General features: G+C 37.4%; 1 long non-coding RNA gene across 2 annotated transcripts in view; it reads left to right on the top strand.

Annotated features, from left to right (window-relative positions):
- The window catches only part of LOC106730801, a 125,351-nt gene extending 101,592 nt beyond the window's left edge, over positions 1-23,759 (top strand). The window contains exons 3-5 of one of the 2 annotated variants that reach the window (XR_004320525.1): positions 4,417-4,519; positions 13,713-13,981; positions 23,317-23,759. This is a non-coding gene — a long non-coding RNA (uncharacterized LOC106730801). The remainder of the gene's footprint in view (positions 1-4,416; positions 4,520-13,712; positions 13,982-23,316) is intronic. The other variant, XR_004320526.1, reaches the window with a different exon arrangement.
- The last annotated feature ends 2,068 nt before the right edge of the window (positions 23,760-25,827 follow it).

Here is a 25,827-nt window from a genome sequence, read left to right as displayed (position 1 = left end):
AAAAAATGGGTAAAATGGTAAATTTTATTTTACCAAAAAATGAAAAATATTCACATCAAATAACAAAAATTATGTTATATTCAAGATCTTAAACAGTGTGGTAGACCCCTGACATTTACAAAGATAGACTTGGAGACCTTTATGAATCCCCAATTTTATGTATTATGAGGGTGTTTATGCTGACTTCTGCCCTTCTCCCTAGTTACTTTTGCACTGATAGTTCTTTCTGGTACATATCCTCCTAACACCAAGGAAACAAAATAAACTTTCACTGACCTTTCTTCCCCATGGTGTGCAACCACTGCATTGGTTGGGACACGAAATGGTTTCTCCCTAAAATGGTTTTCTTTTATTTGATGTAGAAAGTTCTGTGAATTCTTTTATATTACACATCTAATCCACTGTCAGATTCAACATTCCACAACTTAATCTATTGAAAACTTCTGTTTTCTCTCTAAGAAAAATTATTTCCCCAAATTACTTTGCTTCCTGTTTATTTCTATCAACAGCCTTAGCAGTTGGCCTTCTTTTTGAGTCATTTTCTTCATAAATCTTCATGATAGTTATTGTTGAAAACAAGTAAGAAACAAAGCTGAACGGCAGTGAGGTGCTAGATGGTGAGATACGAATACTGGACAGTCAGGTAGGTTCATTCACTGGTTAAGTGACGTATCTTAGATGTATCTGGGATTCCAGTTCTTGCTTCAGAAAAACTACAAATCACAACTTAAATGGGTGCATATTTGCAAAGTCCTAAGAACAGTGTCTCACACATTATATGTTTAAATTAGAAAAATATACATTTTGGGTCTTTGACATGTCAAAATCAACATATAAAGATCAGGGCTGAAAAATACCCAAACTAGGATTATTGGGGGACAGGCAAGGAGGAGCTACATCACTAAGAGCAGTCAGGAGGTCTTCCTGACCAGAAATTCAAGGGCTAGAGGTGGTACAAAAGGAGAGTGTAACACATAGGGTGGGATTCTGAGTCAGGCTTCTGACTGACACTTGAGGTACATTAACTCTTCTTAAGGTTAATATCTTTCAGGTTCCATGGCACCCAAACTGAGAAACCTGGTTTCAGACAAGCCTGGTTGAGTTAGCTGTGTAAGATTCCAGGGGACCTCCACTAGGTTTCATTCAATGGATGCCTTAAGCATATGTACGTGCTTGAAATTCAGTGGATTTCTTATAACAGAATTCACTTGAGAACAGTAAAAATCATTAATATTCAGCCTTTGGTTGCTGAGGAGCCATGCATTTTTTTTGAATACAAATAATGGTAGGCTACCATTAGCAAGTAGGTTTATAGATGCTCTAAAAATCATATGAGGGCTTATGTTTAGAAGCTTTCCATGGAGTTTCTGAAGTCAGCTCTATCCTTTGACAGACTTTTTAAAAAGTTTTTTTAAAATTGAAGTACAGTCAGTTACAATGTGTCAATTTCTGGTGTACAGCACTATGTCCCAGTCTTGCATAGATATACATATACTCATTTTCATACTCTTTCTCATTAAAGATCATCACAAGATATTGACTATAGCTCCCTGTGCTATACATATGAAACTTTTTTTAAAAATTGTTTTTATATATAGTGACTAACATCTGCAAATCTCAAATTCCCAAATTTATCCCTTCTCACCCACTTTCCCTGGTAACCATAAGATTGTTTGCTATGTCTGTGAGTCTGTTTCTGTTTTGTAGATGAGTTCATAGTGTCTTTTTTTTTTTTTTTTTAGATTCCACATATGAGTGATATCATATGGTATTTTTCTTTCTGTTTCTGGCTTCACTCAGAATGACGATCTCTAGGACCATCCATGTTGCTGCAAATGGCATTATTTTATTCTTTTTTATGGCTCAGGAGTATTCCATTGTATAAATTTACCACAACTTCTTTATCCAGTCATCTGTTGATGGCTATTTAGATTGCTTCTATGTCTTGGGTATTGTGTATAGTGCTGCTGTGAACACTGCGGTGCACGTATCTTTTTGAATTAGAGTTCCCTCTGGATATAGAAGTGGGATTGCTGGATCATATGGTAAGTCTATTCTTAGTTTTTTGAGGAATCTCCATACTATTTTCCATAATGGCTGCACCAAATCTTCTAATGGACTCGTATAATTAAGAAGTTCCCTGGTAAGAAAAAGCCATGGAATCTTAGGAAGAGTAGAATCTACTAGGCAGACAAAACTATTTAATGATCATTGTCACGGTGTTGTGAGGGTCTGGTGCTCCTTCCCTAACCTGGAGCACCACAAATAAAGTTCTGGTGTTTTGTCCTGTATTGTACAGTACTTTCCATTGTGTGTTGTCATTCCCTGGCTTCAGTTCCCTGAGCTCGTAGTGCCTGTCTAGAATAAATACTCAGTAAATACTAGCTGAATGAATAAGGCAACAAATGAATAAACTGGTAAGAAAGATGGTGCCAATTTCCTTCTCTTTACTCAGCTCTAAACAGTAGGAGCTAGCCTCTCTGTTCCTCTCAGACGGGCACCAAAAAACTGTACTCTTTTGTTTTTTCTGGGTAGTGTGATCAGTTCAGGGAAGGAGATCTCCACAATTGGACAAGCCACAAAATATCAACTGACTTAAATTGGAGATTTAGGGAAAAAGACCAGCAAAAGTGGAAAAGGTTAAAGAAATAACTATCAGGAAAGCTATGTCTTATAAAAGGAGGGCTTCCGTGGAAACATGAAAGAAATATACTGTTTTGCCAGCTTTTAATTCTTGGAAAGATACATTTAAAAATATTATCCTTAGGAAATTAATGAGTGAAACCGTAGAGATGAAAACATTGCATTAATGTATTTTAAAAAGTTTTAAGATAGTGAATTAAGACATTATTTTCCCATTAAAGAATGTTTCCATTTTAAGCTTGGAGAAATAGCAGGTTTTTCTTGCCACATGGTAAGTGATTCTTATAGTTATAGCATTAGAAACTCCCCATCATTCCTGACTAGGTAATTATTACTTGAAATAGCTCTTTCAGAGTGATTATTATGAAATGTACCTATCTTCTGTTGATCTACTGCTTTATTTATCTCATGTTAAAAGATCTTTAGAAACCTTTCTATCATTAATGAACAAATTTTATTTTACAGATACATCCGTTAGTTGCCAAGAATAATTCTGATCTGATTAAAGGATAACCATTTAAGACCACTAATTCACATATTAAATGCTTAGGAATGTACATCGTTAAAGACCTTACATCTCCAGACCCATTATCTTTTTTCTCTTGGTAGAAGACAATAAATGAGAGCCTTAAGTAGTGGATGGATCCATCCGTCTAGACTAAAGAAAAAGAGGGCTACGAAAATAAGTGTACAATTTGAGGATTCCTTCCAGAAGGATATTCAAGAATTAGTGTAGATATTGTGAAATAACAAAATCGCACAAATCTCTTTGAGGTGGAGGGAAGCTCATAAAAAGGAAAACATTTGTGGATAATTAGGCTCTCACATGAGTATTTAAAGAAACAAACATGACAAAATATTTCTTGTGTCTATGAAGTGTTTCTCAGGAGGATGGAAGTTACTGTTATTCTCATAATAGCTATTTTCTACGTCACTAAGATCATAAATAGAATTTATCTGTTTTCATGAGGGGCAATAAATACTGGAGAGGCAGGCTGATTTTCAGCAGAATTTATCTGCAGAATGCAAACCCCTTGAAGGCAGGGACCTAATTCATTTCACTCCCTCTCCTCAAAGCCTGAAGTTCATTCTGCCATGTTGTTAATCAAATACTTGCTAAATGAATAATTAATACATATCAAGTTTTCTAATCTCAGTGGAGAATTTTAGTGGCAAATCCACAACCTGCGAATATGCTAAATTCCAGAATTTTGAGGCATATTGTTTGCAACTTAAAATACAATTCCCCACAGAAAAAGCTATTATGGATGGTATGGGGGCTGGCAGGCCGGCCTGTGGAAGTCACTTAATTTACAATGTAGCAGAAACATTATACATTTGCAATGAACAAGAAGCAGAAAAAAATATTGCAGCAATAAAACCAAAGATAGAAATAATAAAACTGAATAAAAACTTAAAATTTTCTTGTCTGTCAGCACTTGAAGAGAAGCAGATTTAAGTATGAGAAGATGAAGAGATGTATGGAAATTGTCATGGAGAAGCTTATAGTCTAAGGGAATTTAAAAGCTGATGGCTTTTTAAAAATTACATAGAATTCTCCTTCAAAACATAATTCTGCTGATCCATGGTAAAAAGTCTTTGAATAACACTATTTTAACTCTTACCAGCCACGATTAAAGTGCTTTTTAAAATTCAAAAATGGAACGGTGAAAAGAGGAAAAGAAACGTGTGAAGAAAAATCAAGTAAACCAAACAGCAACAGCAGAGGTGAAAATATTATAATATGGATTAACCTAGTACTCTGTGCTCCAGGCGCTGAGGATCCAAAAATGAATAAAACACGGTCCCTGCCCTCACAAGACTCCAAGTAAGGTGCGTCACACTCATGAGCAGCTACGCACAGACTGCGGAAAAGGTAACTGGGCTAAATGGGGCCCCAAAAATGGGGCCGGGAGGTGGCCAGAGCCTCCGGAAGGAGTCTACGAAGGCTTGTGAATCCTAAAGGAGGAGCGGTGCAGGCGCTGGGAACAGTGTGAGCAAATGCAGGTGCACAGAGTCCGGAGGCTGAGCGGGGAGAAGGCAGGCGCGGGGGGACGGAGATGAGGGGTCAGCCGGGCGCCGCTGCGGTCCCCACGGGACGCAGCCTCACTTCTCCTCCGGGGACTGGAAATCTGAGGACGGTGTTAGCCAGCGGAATAATGTGATCAAAAGGGCATTTTCGAAAGATCCCTCCGCAGCATTATGGAGGGTGGACCGGAGGAGGGAAATGCTGGTGGCTGGGCAACCTGTTAGAAAACTGCCGCGGAATGAAAGCTGGGAGTAAACAGCTGCGCTAATTATAGAGCGAACTTGGAGAGACATGTGGTCTGTTCTCATCTTCATGAGAGCCTCAGATTCAGACTCTCGATGTTTCTCGTAATGAGGTTATACACACTGCCATTCAGATTCGTTTTTAGGACTGAACTTTTAAAATACGCTACCTCATTTTGTAACCTCGTCTTAAAGCGTTTTAAAGTCATATACTGGGAGCCTCAATAAATGGAAGGGATCTGAGTCCCTCTTGAGCTCAGGGAAGACTGCTCACCTGCTGTGTGGCTGGTGCTCAGTCTTCTCGGAGATGAAGGCTGGGAGGGAGCAAGAAAAGATGAAAGCTAGGAAGTTCCCGTAACCAGCCCCAGTTTAGCTTTGTTGCAGTGAGGAGAGGAAAGTATACATCCCTTTACTCACGAGTTGATTTTTGCGAGGTGGATATTCATGGCTTGGAAGTGCCTGAACTGCTGTTAAATAATCCTTTCTCTACCTACTTATAATATAGATGAAGGTCCTGGATTTGAAATATTTAGTAAAAGGTATTCTGCATCTCTAAATTACTTTTCATTTTCTTGACCTAGAAGACTGACTTTGAGAAATGACCCAGAGTTAATTGTTTTTAAACTAAATTATTAAAAGCGATTCATTTCTCTTATATTTATGTCTCTGGTGCTACACTTTTTCAATGCCTTACAAAAAAATTATAATCTTCTGCCAAAAAAATTTTAAAAGCATTTTGCAGTTGTTGAGCATAATGAATGAAATTTACTTTTAATTTTCACTTTCTAAACATATTTGATTAGCTATTGTTGAGAGGAGGACTAGCCATGAGGCAAAGTTAGTTAGGGACTATTTCCAGGTAATTGTAACACAATCACTGTGATGAATAAATGTCAATATTAATGTAGCAGATTTAAAGAGAATTGAAATTTGAAGTTTAAAAAAATTTGTTAACTAAATACAATTGGTTATTAGCACATTGCTGAATGATTAAAATATACCTAAACTTAGCAATATTATCTGTCATTCACAAAAGGTCTATAAATCTAGTATCTACAAAAATAAAAATAAACCTTCAAAACAAAGTGGCATGGTTTTAAGGCCATACTTGAGGGAAATAAAATATCACAATTTAGTCTTATATAAATTCAGCCTCTAAATAAATCTAACTTAAGCCTTCTGAGCTCAGTTGTCCTTGACACATGGAAAACATATCTCTCTTTAGAAAGAAAACACTTTTTCCTTCTAGTGTATGGCTAGATCTTTATCCATGTGGGAGAAAGTGATAAAAATGATAGAAGTATTATAGTAGTAAGATGAAGGGAGAGGGTCTTCATATTTTTTAAGTTAGCCGTTTTACAGCACACCAAGGACACAGAAGAGCTCTTTTTCTCTTGAAACATTTGACTTGACTTTATGTCCAATGCTCTGAGCCTCTGGATAAGGATCACTGCGTTCCTTTTCCTCTGCTTCTGCACTGGACATCCCCTAGACAGCTTGGGCACTGAGGGGACCATGCAAAAGGCTGTATGGTAATTAGTGGCTTAAGCCTGAGACAATCAGAGGATCTTCAAGGAATCATTTTACTTCCTTCTTATTGCCAAATCAAGCTCAGTAAGAGTCTGACAGTTGATACAGAAACAGAATTATATCATGCAGAAATAAAGTTGTACACAGAATGTTTATTGATGGAATGCATAAGTACCTCAAGATCCTTATTTCAGTATTTGAGTTTGTATAGTTCTGCAGTAATTTTGAGCACACTGTAAAGAATTTAAACTGTTTCCCTCATCAGGTGTCAGTTTCTTGATCTAGAATTCCTGTATGAAAGATGCCCTAGGAATGGTCATGCAAGAAGCAAAGAACTCCATGAAGCAAATTCTGGTCCTCTTTTATGTTTAAATATGTTCTCTTCATTGGTGTGTTGATTTCACATTTTTGGGGTGATGGTGGTGGGGGAATTGTTACTGTCATGTGTGGTGCCTTACTTAGCGTTTGGCTTTTTTTTTGGCAAGACACACTCACAGCTCCCCTGACAGGAACAATGAAGTGATTAGTTATTGCATCCCCCACCTCACTAATGTGACTCAAATTTTGTGGCATTAATTTTCAAACTGTACTTTTCTTTTTTTTTCCCCTCTATTTTTTAAAAATTCAGGGTCAAGATTGCTTCTTCTTCAAGTTAGAGAAAAAACAGAAAGGTCTTATCTGCAGAGCAATTCACACAGAATCTTTTTAAAATATTACCTTTCCTTTTGCAACAGACTAAAAAAATTAGTCTCCAAAATGGCTGCCGTGAAGTGAGCCATCTCATGGGTATAGTTGTAGGTATGTTCCAATACTGCTTCTATCAGCTGACCTTCCTTTTTTTACTTCCTTCATATGATAGTGATTAATTGGAACCTGACAAGAGGAACTTGTGGTTTTATGATGATCATTCTGCAAGGATATATTAAACATCTATCCATCATGGTGGGAAGGGCTAATTTACTTTTGGGTATTCAACTCACTGGGTATTTTAAATGTCAGGTTACTCATAACACAAAAGTACAGAGGCTAACATGCCAAAAGTAGTTCCAAGTTTTAAGATTTCTTCTCATGAGTCGTACTCACTGGCCTCAGCCCAGCTTTATATCAAAAAAATCCGATTCTAAGTATGGATTCTAGATTCTGAAGCCTTCAACTTATGAATAAAATTTGAACTATGGAAAACAGAACTTTCTAAAATGTTACTATTTTCCAGAGACATTTGCACTCAGATCTTTCCTCTAATTAGGTCTCTGGCATTTCTTTCTTGCTTTCTAGCAGTGGTCTAATGTTATGGCTGGGAGGAAGCCAATTTCAAGGATCTATTGCACAAAGAACTATTTACTGAGACATATGCAATGCTTTCGCTGTGAAATAAACAGGAGTAACATGACTTTAATAAAGGTTTTGACAAAAAGAAATGAGACTTCGTTGTCTTTAGCACTCACACTGTGGAATGCAGTGGCAATACCTTTGCTTTTATTATAGTGCAGTACTTCCCATGGTTTTGGGAACACATAATTTTCTTAGTTTGGTCTCACATTTCACCTGTACATATGCCTTTACATTGTCTTTCAAAAGGTGAAAATCTATTACCGTAATATGTTTTTCAAATGATGCACAAGTCTCCTATATGTTACCAAATTGCAGTGTAATTCTCTCTTCCTTCCAGGTTGTGAACAGTCATTTTGACTCTTTCCCCTACTTCACATAATCCTGGCAACTTGTCTTTCAATGAATTCCCTCAAATATGGACCCTACTTTAGATCTTTCATCATCTTACCTCTTCTAGGGTGGTCATTCTTAAGCTTTAGTGTGCACATAAGTAATACACAGGAAACTCATAACATTCGAATTCTTGACCCCGGTCTTAGGTGATTCAGTAGGTCTTAGAAAAGGCACAGGAAACTGAATTTTAATAGATTATTTAAATATAATCCATTGCCTAGATTTTGAGAAGTTTTATTCTATAGTTTTCTTATCTCTTTTGGGTCTTTTAAACTATTTCTAAATAAGAATCCTAAAGATTATATCATCTTCTATCATTCATTTATGTCTTCAACTATTTATTGAGCATCCAACGTGTGTCAAGTACTGTTCTAGGTGTTGAGTTTATAAGTAGTGACCAAAACAACATCATTGACTTTCATGGAGTGCATAGTTTTTGTTTCCCCTGGCTTAAGAAGAATCCTCTAGAACATCATATTTGATTCAAACTTTATGAATCTGATGTTGAAGATCCTAGTTGACCTTGTCTTGTAACTATAACTCAACAAAGATGCTCCCCTCTAGTCAGGCTGTTTTCTCCTCCTCTTCCTCAGCCTCACTGTCTCCATAGCTACTCAGTCCACCTCTGGTTGCTGGTCCCATTATTCCCCGTCAGGAACACTGTCCAGTGTTGTGGACAGGGCGTAGAGATGGGAAAGCAAGTTTCAGTTCATTCATTAAACATACTTATCAAGAGCCAAGCACTGTTCTAGATGTTTAGCAGTGAACAAGTGAAAATAAGCATACAAACAAAAAACCAAAAGAACTATCAGATAAATTCTATGCAGGGTGTGATGACCATGACTTAGCAGCTACTTTATATTGGATAATTAAAGAATATCCTGACATTTAGGCTGAGAGCTCAATGACAAAGATAAATGGCCATGCAGAGTTTAGGCGGAAAGGCATCACAGGCAGAAGGAGCAGCTAGGGCTAAGGCTTTCAGATGAAAGTGTATGTAAGAAAAATATAAGGCAGGCCAGCATGGCTGGTGCACAGTGGGAGCTGAAGTGGTAAAGGCTGGGGTCACAGAGGTTCACCCGAGCCAGATGACACAGGGCAGAAGTAGGGGCCATGATGTGATTTGATTTTTGTTTTCACAAAGCTCTCTTCAGATGCTGTGTGGGAGCTGGATTGTGGAGAGGCAGGAGAGATCACAGAGGAACTCCTGGAGTAGCCTGGTTGAATGATGATGGTGGTTTGGGTAGGCAGTAGTACAAATGGACAGAAGAGTGGGCAAATATCATGGAAGTAGTGTCAGAGGCCTTGGTGGTGGACTAGATGTCAGGGGTACAGGAGAGGACTCAAAGAAAATCCCTAGATTTTGTCACTTGAGTAACTTGCTGGCTGATCATATCAGTTACTGATCTAGAGAAGACTGGAGAGGGAGCAGGTCTGGGTGAGGTTGGTGGTATTCAAAAGTGCAAATGGTGGGCGATGTGGCTGAAAAGATAGGCCAGTGTGGCCAGACTGCAAAAGGCTTACAAGAGTTAGGAAATTTGAATTTCTGAATTATGACTTAGGAAACATACTATGGCACTGGTGTGTTGGATGGGCTGGAAGGGGTAGACCTCACCTGCCTGCAGTAGGATTTAGGGAGTAAGAAAGAGGGAAGGGAGGGGGTATGAGAGAAAGAGTTAAAAGACACAAGAATAATCATAAGAGAGCCAAGAAGAGTTAGGAATAGAGATCAAACAAAATACAGATAGAAAGTAGAACTGTTAATGTGAAGATATAGAGAATAAGAGTGGAGAAGGAGTAACCATAGAAGGCTTCTTGGCTTGTAGTCTGGAGAAGAGGATGTGGAGGGCAGAAAGGAGAAGGTACGACGGGCTCCTGAGAGAAGAGCTGAGCCTGCTCCGAGGGGTGGAATTCACCAGCTTTGCGGGTCCCACCAGCAAATTGGGTTGGGAAAGAACCTGGGTTGAAAGAAGAGAGAAGACTTTGTGGTCTCCATTTGGTCATTCCCTGCACTGGTGGCAAGAGAACGTGTGTGTGTGTGTGTGTGTGTGTGTGCACGCGCGTGCAAGAGAACGTGTGTGAAGCAACCTCGTCTACATTTTAGTGACCATACATCTTTTCACCATAGAAAAAAATTGGCAACCTTTATTACTATTAGGGTCATCTGATAGGCTATCAGATAAAACTTATATATTCATAGCATTTTCAGAGCTTGAACTATTGGTTCATAAAATGGGAAAAATTTCCTCACCTTCATGAGTTCTGTTGCCAATGAACAGCGTCTCCAAAATAGGATGTTTGTAAAGAGGGTCTTTGTCACGTCAAATAAGAAAAACTGTTGCTCTTTATGAGAAAATGTTTCCAGTTTACAATTAATTTTGTTTTTCTGACTGAATTTTCTTTCTCTGTATAACAGGCTAGATCAATAAGACCCCTGCATCTATAACTTAGAACATCTAGACGGGGAACATCATCAGAGAGAAAGCAAATGATGACGAAAATCAATATGCTTACTTACTCTGTGCTCCCTTATCCTTCATTTTCCACTTGTCTTCACCAAAACCTCACCACTGGAGCTAAATGAATCACCGCAATAAGCTTTTTTTTTGTAAAGAAACAAATTTTGGCTCATTTGTGTCAATTTCAAAAGCAGCTGCTTCTTTCCTCTGTGAGCCATTTTCTGAATAAGTGATTTTTTTTCCTTTGGTTGGCAAGCTGAGGGATTTTGCCTTAGTCAATAGTTGGCATTATCATCAAATAGGAGGCAAATTAGTCACTGCAAACGAATTAATATCGTGCAGAACCAGAGTTATTTATGCCCTGAGTGATAAACTTGGGAACTGTTAATCAGTGCACTGACAGAATTTGTAAATGAGATCAATGCATCACTGCTGGGGATCTTCCAGGAGTGATAGAGGACAGGACAGCTGCCAGAAGACTGGATTCATTTATCTGCTTGCTCCTTTCTTCCTCTTTTTCCTTTCTTCCTTCCCTTCCCTTTTCCTTTCTTAGCCTTCCATTCCCCCCGCCCCCATTCCTTCCTTCCATTCCTCCTGTATCAATACTGATGATCTCCTCTGTGCCAAGTGTCAGGAATATCCTTAATGAGACATGACCCCCACCTTTAACAATCTAGAGGGGAAGGGAAGGCATCAGACATCATTAGAGATTAACATGTTCAGTGAAATAAGAAATGCCTATAAAGATGTTTTAAAGCACAGAGAGGGAAGACCCTAACTTGTCCTACAGGGGTTAACCCTATAGGGGTTAATAAATAAGAATTTGCAGGTGGACAAGGCAGTATTTTAGGAAGAAGGGGAAAATAATGTGCTAAACCATGGATCTGGGGAAAAATATGACCATCACTATGACAACAATCACAGTAGCAACTAGCACGTACTATGCAGTTACTCTGTGCCAGGCACCATGTTAAGAACTTTTCATAAATTAATGTTTTTAATCCTTACAATCACCCCAAAAGGTATAATTCCACTTTTCTGATGAGAATATCAAGTCCCAGATGGTTAAGAAATGTGCCCTAAAGAAGAACGGGTATATTTACAGAGTTGTAGCCGCTTCAGTGTTGGTGTGTGAAGGATATGGTGGAAAATGTCAAGAGATGAGGTTAGAAAGATCTCCAGGAGTGCGTGTTACTAAACGCTAAGCTGTATTACAGAGAAGGGCTCAGGTTCAGTCTTAAGCAGGACAAATTTGTCAATCTATTCCTCTGTGCATCCAGTCAGTTATTTATTAAATATATATACATAGAGGATTTTAAGCAGCCCACAAAAATCGTACACAGAATGAGTGAAAATGAGAGTGAATGAAGAGAGAAGATGAGGGAGAGGATGTAACGGAGTTAGGAATAAGCTAGCTGAGCAGACCCTGGTGAATCGTGGCAGACGGTGGAGCTGCTTTACATCTGTGTGGATGTGAAAAAACAATTGAGAGAAAGCCACGCTACCCCCTGAGTCAGCTTGAAATTGTACCCACTGGAAAGGCCAGGATATTTGAAAATTATGATTTTGGAGGGATGTAAGGAGAGGGTGACAGAGGCCCTAGTGTCCTATTTCTTACAGCATAGTATATAGGATTTTTGTTTGAAAATATTTTTTAAAGGAGATATAACCAGATGCCCCCTTGACCAAAACACAGTCTTAAGGAAGTCCTCATGTAATGCCTATCTTTAATAATTCTACTGCTGAATATCTGCCAAGATGACTAATTTGTAACGTTTATACCAATCCAAATAAACAAGTTAACTTGCTGGTTGACCTGTTATTGTTAAACAACACAACGAATACACTACCTTTGGTTTTAGAATGATTGACATGTAAGCTTTCCTTTATTTTTTTAATTGAAGTATAGTTGATTTACAATGTTGTGTTAGTTTCAGTTTATTATACATATAATCTATTCTTTCTCAGGTTCTTTTAACCTTTCCCTTTGACAGTGATTAACAGGGGCAGTTGCCTTTTCGGGCTATTCTGAGTTTGCAATAATTAAGTTGCATCAGCCAAATAGTTTGTTATAAGGGAGTTTTAGTTGAGTCTATCCAGACAAGCTTCTAAGACTGTTTAGAAGCAAGTTAAAAAGAGAGGAACACAAAGTATGAAAAAATAAAGTGCTGTGTTAAAAGATCATCCTGACTAACGCTAACTCTTGTGTCAGTAATCTGGTTTTTCTTGTGTGTAAACATAGGGACAGGGTGAGGAGAGTGGTATACGTTGAACTCATGCTTCTTGACTCACAACGCATTCCTGTCCACAGAGGCAAAAGTTAATAAAAGCTGCACATAATCTGAAAGTATTCCTGGTCCATGTCTCCAGGAAGTGGTAAATGGCAGGATAGCGTGCTAGCCATTTACAGCACAAGAGCTTGGTTTAAAGGCCTGCGTAACTAAGGCTAATAACTGGTCAGGCACGTGGGTCGTGTGTGACCAAGTCAAGTGGCCTGGTCAGTGTATGATTTGGGGGAACAGAGGTGGTCCTTTCTGAGAATGGAATAAATGATAGACTTGCACCTGGAGCTACTACGCCCAGAGTCAATAAACGTGTACAACAAGCCAGTGGAGAGGAAAGGTCTCAGTTCTGAAAAGTCACTGAACAGCTTTGAGAGCAAAATGTCTTAACCAGGGTTTTTTTTTTATTGGTTTCTATTTTCAATCAGCTGTACAGGATGAGACCCTGACTGACCGAAGTTGAGGCAGTTAACTGTCTTGTAGGTGGTGAGAGCTGAGCCTCCTGCCTATCAGCTGGGCCTCTACAGTGCTTTCCCCACTCCCTCCATGCCCTTGACACTGTCTAGACTCTGTCCATATCATCTAATGAAATCTAATGGCATGGCTCTGGTCCTCCTATAGGTTTTATTAGCACTACAGTTTTCCCGAAGTAATAAAATGTGTTAAGTAAGCTTTAAAAGCTTCAAAGCCATGGCCCCTTGTTTAGTTTTGTTATTGTAAGCTTCACAGCACATCTTGTCAAGCGAGGTACTAGAAAAGTGAAAAGTGGAACATGCAATTTCTGTCAAATTTTATTTTTCAGGTAAAACTGGCTTTCAAATCTGCTAACTGGTGAAGAGATCAGCACCCCTCTCAAGTTACAGAGGCAGAACTTCAGCTGGCCCTTATTAAATGAAAGATCTTCAGTGAAGGTTGAAAGCCCTTCAGATCAATCGCATCACTTTGAGCTCCTCTGATCTCCCTAGTTCAATCATCTGTGCTCACGGCTCACAGGTGTGCAGACAGCTACGTCCAGGACTAACCCAGGACAAAAATAGTTACCACCCAGTTGAAATATCCTTTCTACGGAAGGTAAGAATCCCAGAAAGTGTGTGAGGATGGCTTTGGAGAATAGAACCAGTAAAATTCTCTCCAGATTTTCCCCCGCTATTGTGATTCAGTTTATCAGCTAAATGAGTTGTTGGGGAATTTTCATGTAAAGAGACAAATTTTCCTCCAATATAAAGTTCCACAGGGATGGAGCTTTCGTTCTTTAGCAATTTCAGGTTGCCAATGTCTAGAGGAGCTAAAGGTATTTAGCCTCAGGGTGATGTATGAGCTACTCTCAAATCCTTGTAGAAGCAGTATACTGTTATGTAGAAGCTAGCAGTACACTTACTCTCCAAAGCCATACAGGTGGAACAAAGTCTTGGTACTCACAGGAGTCCAGCAGACTACTTTGCAGGGGATGACCACCCCCCAGCCCCCCATCTGGAGACGTTCAGTCAAAGTATGGATAACCATTTGGCAGAAAAGTCGTGTATCAGAGTGCTTGGACCAGACGATATATGAGTTCTCCAAACTTAAAGGTTCTAAGAATCTGTAATAAGTATTTTTTAAACTTATTTTAAACTTTTGTTTTGGCATGAAATCTGAGGAAGGGCTGTTTGCTGGAGGCAAAATGTATGCCCTATGTTTTTATACTTTAAGTTTCGAAATTGTTGCATTATTGTATCTTTTTTCAGATGGCTCACTGGAAATAAATATGGAAATTTCCTAAAAGGCTGAATACTAATGAGGTTGTAACTGAATTTAGATTTCTTTTCTGGACATGGTTCCTTGGGTTATAGAGGATCCTAAACTTATGTTTTAACTTTTTATTTTGGAAAAGTTAAAATCTATAAAAATTGATAGATTAGTATAACGAACCCTATATGCCCATCACCTAGCTGCAAGAATTATTAACCTACAGGGCAGAGTAATGGCTCCCGCAAGGATGTCCATGTCCTAAAGCCTGGAACTTGCAGATAGGTTACACGGTAAGCAGGAATTATGGATAGAATTAAGGTTGCTCATCAGTTGACCTGATTCTCCAGATGGGAACAATCTAATCACATGCATCTTTGTAAGTGCAAGAGGGAGGCAGAAAGAGACCCACATAGATGGCCACGTGAGAAGATCTCGGCCTGATGCTGCTGAACGGAGATGGAGGAGTGGGGCCTTGAGCCAAGGAATGTAAAAGCTGAAAAAGGCAAGGAACAGATTCTCCCCTAGAGTGTCCTGAAGGATTGGAGGCCTGAGTGAGATCTATTTCAGATTTCTTACCTACAGAACTGTAAGATAATAAACTTGTGTTGTTTTAAGCCTCTAAGTTTGAGCTAATTTTTAAAGCAGCTATAGAGAAATTTCTTTTAAAAAAAAGACTGTTAAAGTATGGAAGGAATAAGATAATCCTTAAGGATAACACTAGAAATTTCTTGGTATTTTCAAATGAAACCAGTGTTTATAAACCTAGCAAAGAAAGACAATGCTTTTTTGTTGGCTTTTACTACAACAGGGATGGATATAAGTCTGAATACCTATAAGAGATTTGAATATATGTACCAAAGTTAAATAGATGTTTAAATTGCTAATGTGATTAGTTTTATTAATCATTTAAATGATTTAAACCCATTACTCTGATATTTTGGTGCCATTTTTGTTAAACCACTTATCTCCATTACATAAATTGCAAATTAGATACTCTGACTTACTTAATATATGTATTGTGATTACTCTTAATGGTTTTCCTTTATATACTATTTATCCAACTTCAAAAAGGCAAATATTAGAAAAATACATTATTTTTTAGAAGCTAGTGAAATTGTTTATACTTAGTAAGATATGGTACTTTCAATAAAACCAACTAAAAATCTATGATCATTTTCTTCAAAATAATTCTCTAAATTCCCATTTATATTCATAGGTTCTTTTTTTGTCCTAATAAAGTATTTGAGTCCAAAAACCAACCAACCAATCACTCAACCAACCAAATCATTCACTCTGCAAACAAGTAAAAACCAAAAATAAAATGAAACAAAACAAACCACTTGAAGTATATAAGCACTTTTGAAAAGTGATGCAAATAGCTTGAATAAACTTTCTCATAGATTTTTTTTATCTTGCTAATGTTAAAACAAAGGACAAAAGATCAATGTCTAGATTACTGAAGTCATGTATCCAAATGGACCATTTACTTCTTTTACGTTTAGGCACATCCCCCCTCAAAAATATTAGCCATATGATTCAGAATCTGGAATGAAATTTTATTAAATGTTACTATTGAAGGTATATTCAACTGTATGTTTGAAATGTATAGATTACATTCCTTTGGAAAGTTGCAGGAGAAATGCTGTGGTAGCATATACTTGTTTTGAAAGTATAAGTTAGAAACACTAATAGTTCTGAGCATATGGCACTAACTTTAACACACAGACACACAGATGCACACCAAACTCCAAGCTCTCAGAAATATATATACTATTTAACATTTCACTAACTACGTCATGTTTTTCTTCCTAATCACTATGAGAAACTAAAATGTACAAAATTAAGGCTGGTTTCTAAAGCTATTGTGATGTGTAAACTTGACCAGGTTATGGTGCCCAGTTATTTGGTCAAACACCAGTCTAGATGTTGTTATGAAAATAGCTTTAGATGTGATTAACATTTACCATCAGTTGACTTTGAATAAAGCAGATTATCCTCCATAATGTGGGTGGGCCTCATCTAACTAGTTGAAGATCATAAGAACAAAGATGGAGGTTTCTGGAGGAAAAAGCAATTCTTCCTCTCAAGATTGCAACATAGAAACACTATCCAAGTTTCCCACCTGCTGGCCTGCAGTTGCAAATTTTGGGTTCAAGACTGCAACATCAGCTCTTGAGTTTCTAGGCTGCTGGCCTGCCTTGTGGACTTCAGACTTTCTAACCTCCTAAATTGGATAAGTCAATTCCTTAAAATCTCTTTTATCTCTTTCTATAGATAGATTGATGTCAGTATTCTCATTTTGGGCACCTTTCACTTGCTTTATTTAAATTGATCCAAAATGTTTTATTCCTTTTAGCTCAAATTGATAATAAAAACTATAAAAGCTCAAAAGAATTTATTCTTTCTACCCAATATTCCTGTCCCCTGAGTTTCTTTCTCTACCTCCACCTGGCTCCTCACCACTTTCCTATCCAGCCTATGAATCATCCCTAACATACACTTCATTTTCTAAAATACAAGATCATTGAAGAGCTTAATAGAAATTCTAACAGTTTTCTTTTGTTTGTTTATTTCAATCTCTTTTTTTGTGACTATCACTACTATGTTTGGTTTTTAAGGATTCTCCCTGGTGACTATTTTCTATCAATTTATGTTTTGCCAACAGTTAAAATAATGTGTGCTGGGATAATAGTTGAAATAAGCTGAAAGATTCTGGATCAGTTACCATAAGGCTGTGTTAAAAAGACTTGCTTTATTTACCTTAAAACAAGACCCTTTACTAGTGTTTAAGGTAAAGCTGTGTCTTCATTTTCTTCTTTGGGTTCAGAGTAACTAATTCTGACCAAAACTCCAAAAAGGATTGGAAATGATCAGTTAATTAAAGCAATGCAGTCCATAGTCAGGGGGACTGAGTTCCTTTCTAAGCTGATGAAATATTTCAAAATGCATACTAATACGGGACTTTTCCAAAGTAAAGATACAAAATTCAAAACTACAACATAACTAGTCTTCTGCTGTTGCTTAAGTGGAATTTAGCTGCTGAGCAATTTATGACTCAGATTATCTTCTTAAACAATATTATACAAATAACCCTTCCTTGAAATCAGCGGTACTGGTATTCAAACATTTTCCTTTATATGGAACTAACTGTGTCCTCTATCATCTGACTGAACCAACTAAAGTCATTTCTCTTAAAGACATCAACAGCTCAAGGGAAAAAAAAAGTTCTCTCTCCAGGGCTGGGGGAGGACTTTTGCTTTGCACTTTAAAATGTTTGTTCTGTTCCAAGAAGATATTAGGATCAGTTGACTGACAACAGGAAAAATTTTCCTGGCAGAGAAGGAAGCCAGAGGAGATTCATATGCAGACAAAATTTTAACTATCAGGCTGTTTGTATCCCCGTGTCTATTCTAATATGCCAAGCTGGGATAAATCAAATGGGCTCTAAAAATGGTAGATAAAAATGTGATTTCACAGTAATTCTGGAGTTTTGCAGGAATATCCATCTTAAGCATCTCGTTTTTTTCCCCCAAAGAGTTATTTATTACTGGGCGAAGCTATATAGCTATTCCAATATATATACTGTTCTTAAAAAAAAAAAAAAAAACCTTGAAAACTCTACATTTTAAGTGTTCTAAAGATACAACAGTTCTGCTGAAGTGCTAGTGTGAGTTAAAAGAGACTGAGACCCAGACAGAGATGCCTGAAATCTGAAACAAGGAGGGAAACCAGGTCAGATGTAGTGTAGTACTTGGTGATGTGTCCACTTCCCAGCTGGCCGTCCCCCTACAGAGGAGGCTGGGACTGCAGGGACCTTCCTCAGGGTGTGGGGCACGTGTATACACAGCTTTCTGTGATGAGACCCTCAGGTTGGTCATCTGTAAGCAAAGTGGGCATTGTACTCATGGCATAAATGCAAAGAGCACTAAGGACACGTGAAAGCAGTGTTGGGGTAAATTCACAAAGTAAATGCTTCAGAGACCTTAGGACAGGCTTTTCTAGTCAACATTTCATAGCAATTTCATAATCATTCAGTTTTACTTGGTTTCTCAAAGAAAATGTGATCCTTGGGAGGATTAGCAGAACAACAGTTTAATCCAGGCCATAATTTATAATCTAAAAATCCCTCAAAAAATGGAGGAAATTCTGCTTTCTGAGAAGAGTAAGGGGTGGGGGCGGACATTGGACAGACCCTTCTCTCCTACTACTAGACCCGCTTGACCCCTTACCATCTCCTTTATTGCCTTTGGGGACTGCACCCGGCCCACCCCAGCAACCCCCCCGGTCTAAGACGGCCAAACTGGATCTTCTAACCTCACCATCCTCCCTTTGTTGGTATGAGCCTTGGGCTTTTTTCCTACTATGATATTTCACAGGCAAAATGAAAGGTGTAAATAAAAATTCAAAATGAAGGCACACAGGGTTGAATCATGGCCTGCTAAATCTATGTACATTCGACTTTAGATAAACTCAGACTTAAAATATACCTGGTCTAAATATAAATCTTATCACAGCAATATGAGGAGAATGTGATTAGGTCTTACCCTCATTCTTCCTTGAAGAAAGCTCATTTTGAGAGCCACTGAAGAACTAATTTAACTTACATTTGATATAAACTGGGCCAGAAAACAAAAGACAACAGCCACAGCAGCAACAAAACAGTATTTTAAAAGAAGCTCCCAAATGCTTACAACATGTAGTTGGAAATTACGTAGAGTCTGGGAGATTCTATTGTAAAAAGTGTAAACTATTCAGAAAGACTGGAATCTGTTTTGTCAATGATAACTTTATGAAGCTGTTAACCTCCTAATGATTTTTCAGGTTAGAAATTGCCATAGGGTACTTTAATTTTTAATTTTAATTTTAATTTAAAATATTAATTTAATTATTTTCTTATTTGGGGGCCATTCCTCCAGAAGTCTTACCTTCTATCACCTCCAGTAAGTGCACAGTATTTTATGGGAAAGCTGTCTTTTGCTGAATATCTTTCTCATCTACCTTGGGAATTAGACTTTTCTTCTGTCTCCTTTCTCTCAAAAATCCAACTCAATTCATGTCAAATCAGTGCCAATAAATAGGAAATTTTCACAATTGTTAATCTTGGCTGTTGGTCATATTTTATTACTAAGTACTTTAGGAACAGAGTTGTTGGCCTAGTTAGAACCTGACTAAAATTGTTAATAAATTTAAAAGGCACTGAAGAAAGGTTTTTCTATTAAAAAGGTATATGGTTTTTAGTGAATTTTGCTTTATCTTTTTCCTTTTTCTTTTCTTGGTAAGAACTTTGAATTTTAAGGATTCTGAGGCAAAGACTTTTGTTGAGATCTAAATATAGGGAAATGATCCTAACTTTATGGTTAATTACAGCTTAATCTCCTTTATTCTCTAGGTTATTCATTAAAGTAATTATTCACTTTTTATAATATGTTCTTTCTACAATATACAGACATGTATAAAGAAGAAAACCAAAATTATCTTAATTCCACCTTTGTACAGAAATAACCTGTTAACATTTGGTGAATTTCCCTTCAGACATTTATGTACTTACCTGCATTACCATGCGACTCATCGGAATATGGTATTCTTGTAACATGGGTATTCTATGTTTTATATGTTTTACACTCACAGTGAGTTTTGGTTTTTGCTTTCTTTAGTATCTCTTAACTAAACCTCCTCTATATGTAAAACACACTGGCCTGCATTCAAGAAGACCAACAATTGCCATTACTCTCCATCAGAGGACTCAGAAGGTGGACATGCTGCCTGGGCGCCTGTCAGCTGGCACAGACAACGTGACTGTTCTGGGGACCCGCCCTTGCTCTGTTCTTTAAGCTGGCAGCCTCCTTTAGAAAGCTCAGAACATGCTTGCTCAGAAGCACGTGTTCCCCCTTCCTGTCTGCTTGTGACAAATCCCTTTAGTTTGTAAAATTCTTCTGCCGTTTCTCCCTTTGCTGCAATACAGTCCCAAACACTTAATAAACAATTACTGTCTTCACTGGGACACACAGAGATGAAAATAGCTTCAAGTTCTAAAGCGACCTTAACCAGCAAGTGAAGAACAACTTTATTTATGGCCAATGAAAAGGGCGGCCAGAGATATTTCTGTTTATATATCCAGCTATCTCCCGATGCACTTTTTTTGAGGCACAAAACACTTCTAAATAGCTTCATTTCTAAAAGTAAGGAATGATTTAAAAACAAATAGCCTAATGAAGCATTTAAACCCTCTTTGCAATAGTATTTGTATAATATTTCATAGATATGAACCCAAATAAAAACAAACAAAAACCCAAAACACTTTAAGGCAAACACCAAAATGCATATAAAGTTTAGATGAATGTAATGGCTTATAGTTTTGTGTATGTGTTCATGTGTTCATGTGTGCACATGTGCCTGCTTTTTTTTTTTTAACCGTTCTTTGCCCTTCTGTATTCTTTCCCTTCTCTTCCTTTCCCTTTTCCCCTCTCTTTCCTAGATAATCATGTTGATCTGCCCTCTCCCAGAAGTCCCAACTAATTGTGCTACCAGAGATGAATTTGAAAGACTATCATGTTTGTCAGCGTAGTGTCTCGGCACTGCTTTGGTCTGCACATTAGTGATACATTGAGCCTCTACATTGGTTAGGGTCCTTTGTTTAAAATGGTATTCACCTGGCGAATGTCCACCCCTGCTTTATCATCCAGCATGTCACCAAGCAGCTAATCAGACTCTCCTGCCAATCTAGCTTCATGTTAGTCTGTTCCTAGAGGTCTTGGGGGCAGTTGTAGCTAATTCTAGAAAAATTAAGGTGAGGATGATGCTCCTGATTATTTTTTTGTTGAAAGAAACACTGCTTAATGTATATTACATATAGTGATATCACATTATTGACTAAATCAAGGTCTAAATTTAAATAGAGCAAAAGAGAGATTATTATCCCTGTCAAGCAAACATTTATATGCTACTTTGTATATGGTAAGAATCTGATCTAGATGTTTGACATATAAACCTGTTTCCTTTTCTAATACTCCTGTGGATAGGTACAGTATAGTCTCATCTGTGTAACAGGTGAGAAATCTGAGGAGCAGGAATGTTAGAGGGCTTATCCAGAGTCATGGAGCTCCGAGGAAGCAGAGCTGGCGTTTCACGCCAGGCAGCTTACTTCCAGAGGCGCTTCTCTTAATCCCAGTGCTATCTTACCTTATTATATCATCAGCAAAGATTTGATCATTTTTTTTAAAACATGCAGAGTATTATGCTATGAACAAGGGATATAAAAATAAGTATTGGTTGTTTCCGTCTTTAGAGGCTTTCAATCTAGTTAGAAAGATAGGGTAACCGTTTAAAACTGCAAACAATAGCAGGCAGCAGAAGCTGTGATGAAGGAATCATTCATATGAATTCTCTAGAATTTTGAAGGTGGCCAGGTCGCTAAAGGCAGGGGGAATTTGGAAAAACTTCATATATCTAGACTGTTGAGAGGTTTGGACCAAAGATCAAGATGCTTTTTATGCTCTTTAAAGAAATTCAAAATATGAATAGCTTAAAAATGCATCTGAAACTAAGACAGATGGTCTGAAATAATTTGAATCATCTGTGGGCAGAATGAGTACTTGATTAAACCCCAGCAGGTGAGTGAGAACTATTAACATAAAACAAAGGACTTTAAAACACCATTATTGTGCCATTAACATAGAAGAATTAGAGTGATCAGATAATTCAGAAGATGCTTGTCTCGATGCCTTTAAAAGTAGGACATGCCATGCCTTGGGCTAGAAACAATTAGTCCTGCGTGTCACAGAAGCTTGGGAGTGACAAGACCCTTTGGCAGCTCTGAAGGATGAACTAGTGCCCAGGAGAACAGCAATCTAGAAACTGACTTGATTTGATACTTTTTGTTTAAAGCAACCAACATTTCAGTGATCTACAGTACTCCAGGGTTACATTTATCTACTCTTACTGTGATGCAATTGTTCCAGAACAAATAATGAGTAAGTTAGATAAGAAGACCAATGGCACCTCAGGATAAGTAAGAATATAGAAAATTTAAAATTGTTACAAATCCTCTATCTATTCCTGACATTTCTTTTAAGTTAACAATAAGATTATTTTATTTTTCTTCCACTTACCTCACATGGTATAAGACTGTACTATCGTTTGACTTCCCATTTTTAGTTAATTACAATTTATTCCATACATTCCATATTTTCAGTGAACATTATGTATCATTTTCTTAATGTTAATGTCTTTTGTAGAATTTGTTTAATTTACATGTAAATTAAATATGTACATTATCTCAATTGATCCTAATAATCTGGCATTATTATTTTCTCTCCAGTAATTCCACCATCCATCCAGTTACTCAAAATTAGAAGCTGGATGTCACTCTTGATTCTTTCTGCTCCCTTCCCACTTCATATCTAATCAACTTGTGCACTCAATTGTATCTCTTAAATATCTTGTAAGTGTGTACAATTCATAAAGGCTAATTATTTCTATGGACCCAGAGGCAGATGTGGTCCTGCTGAGTCTAGAACCTGGGTCTTCTGATTTCTGGTTCAGCCCTCTCTCTGATCTGCTATGATGCTTTTGGAGAAGTGACTTTGTTTTTATTCTCATCTGTCTCAATATGTAACTGTGTAATTAACATATTATAAACACAAACTCCTTGCGCAAGCTCACGACTTTTTTTTTTGTAGGACCAGACCCAGTGATCCTACAAGGGGGAGTGTGAGGATCTGGCTGCTCAGGCCTACAAGGCAAGTTGTGCAGGATGAATCTGGAAACCTTGACACACAAGAAAGCAGGGACACCAAAGGACTCTGAAAGCACGCTGAAGACTTCCAGCAGCCAAAAACGGGACAATTTGAGTTTTGATAATAATGGCAATGGTTAAAACATCAAAAACATAAAAAATTCATGAATTCATAGACAGACTGAAGGAAATCCACAAAAACCTCATTGGTTCTTGGAGAATACGGGGAAACAAACTCATTATTCTAAAAAATGATACATGGAACATTTATTCTGCCTTTTCAGTATAAACTAGACCTCAGTGTAACCATGTAGTTGATGAAGGAAAGTTTCTCCTTATAGAAGTATTTATTCTATCTAATAATAAATAGAATTCTTGACTGATAAATAAATTATAGAATTATAGTATCATTGTTTTGCTCACTCTTTATGAAATAATGAATCTAGGCAAATATTGCACAAAACATCTTCAGAAAAAGGTCACTTATAAATATTACAACAAAAAATAAAACATTAGCAAATAGAAGCCAACTGTTAATTGCAGAATCATTTCTGTCTTTACGAGATTTATGCCAGACATGCAAGAATGGTTCTGTATCAGGAGAGAGGTTAATATTATTCATCATATTATAAATCCAAGGAGAAAATCATGATCATCTCCATAAGGCTCTCAAAAGGCATTTGACAAAATTAAACAGCTATTTTTTTTTAAAGCACTCAATACAAAAGTAATCAAGACACTTCATTAACTTAATAAAACACATATATCTCAGCCCAAAGCCAACATCTAACTTAATGAGGAAATACTGGAGATATTTCCTAAAGTCAGATCCAAGACAAGCATGTTCACCATCATACTACTATTCAGCAGTGATCTGGGGTATTAGGCAGCACAACTGTATAAGAGAATGTGATTATATGAAATTATAATGATATTATACCAAACTATATTATATTATTGTGTAAGAGAAAGATAGAAAATTATATAAGAGACAGGTATAAAAATTGTAAAGGAGGATGCAGAGCTCTACTGTTTGTAGATGATATGATTATGGACCTGGAGACCCCAAGAAACTTGGCTGAAAACCCACTATATACAGTAAGATTGTTTAGGAAGATGATTGACATTAAATTAATATACTGAAAAAAAAGGCTTCATGATACAAATATCCATTTACAAGATAAAACTGAAGAAAAGGAATGACATTAAAATAGAAACAAAAAAAGGTAAAATATTTAGGAATAAATGCTACAAAAAAAATGTGAGAGGCCCATATGAGGAAACAGTCCTGATGAACAAAAGTACACTTGGAACAAATATAAAGACAAATCACGTACTTAGGGAAGTGCAACAACACATACATGTTGGTTTGTAAATTTAACAAGATCCTTACTCCCTAACAAATACCACCGGGTTCAGTTGTTCTTCCCCCTTCTCCCAAACTAAACATGCTAATTCTAGTCATTTGGGAGCTTACTGCAAGGGTCGCCAGAGGGAGATGTGTGACGGGGAGACCACACCTATCAGATCTGGAGACAAACTATAAATAAACTTTAAGAGCTGTGTCGTTCTGGCATATGAAGGAGACTCAAGTTACCTGCAGGAATTTAGCGTATGATGCAGGTGGCTTCTCCGATCAGTGGGGGAGAAATGGAAGACTTAATTAATGTTAGTGAGCTGATTTAGTAGCAGGGTTAAGAAATATAAAGTGGTATACTTCACCCTGTTCATTAGAATAAAAGACCAAATGAATCAAATATTTAAATGTAAAAAAAATCATAAACATTCTAGGAGAAGAGGCAGGTAAATTCCTTTACAAATTTGAAGTGTAAAGGGATTTCTAAATATTACAATTAATGCTGATGTTAGCAGCTAATATTTCCACAGCATGTACTATGTGCAAGACACTGTTCTAAGAGTTGTACACACACTTACTTACTTAATCCTTTTAACAACTATTTGAAGTAGATACTCTTATTACTCTTTCATGTGAACATAAACGGGACAAAGCAGAACAGCACTGTATGTTCCCTGAGAGAGATATAACATACTTGGGAGATTCAAGAGGAAGAGCTACCAGATTGGGGAAAAAATAATTTAATAGAAACAGCAGAATCTGAGGTAGGTACAGAAAGATGTATGGTGATCAGCAAAAGGGTGAAAATAACATACAAATCTTGATTCAGTCAACATGAGGTATCCCAGGAGGAACTACTACTTCAAGATGGAGACATGGGAAGATCTTGAACTCACCTTGTCCCATGGACACACTGTCTACAGCTACAGACAGAACAATTTCTTAAAAAAAAACCTAAATGCTGACTGAGTGATGATTACTCATTGGGCAAATGGGAAGAAAAGCACATCAAAGTGGGTAGGAGGGGCTGGGACACAGTCTTGCCATAAACCCTCACCTAGTGTGATGCCCCATAACCAGGAGGGAACTCAAAACTCA

Source organism: Camelus ferus, chromosome 6, assembly GCF_009834535.1.
Source record: "Camelus ferus isolate YT-003-E chromosome 6, BCGSAC_Cfer_1.0, whole genome shotgun sequence".
In the NCBI taxonomy this organism is placed as follows: Eukaryota; Metazoa; Chordata; class Mammalia; order Artiodactyla; family Camelidae; genus Camelus; species Camelus ferus.
Note: the sequence above shows the minus strand (reverse complement) of the source record. Positions and strands in the feature narration are given on the sequence as shown.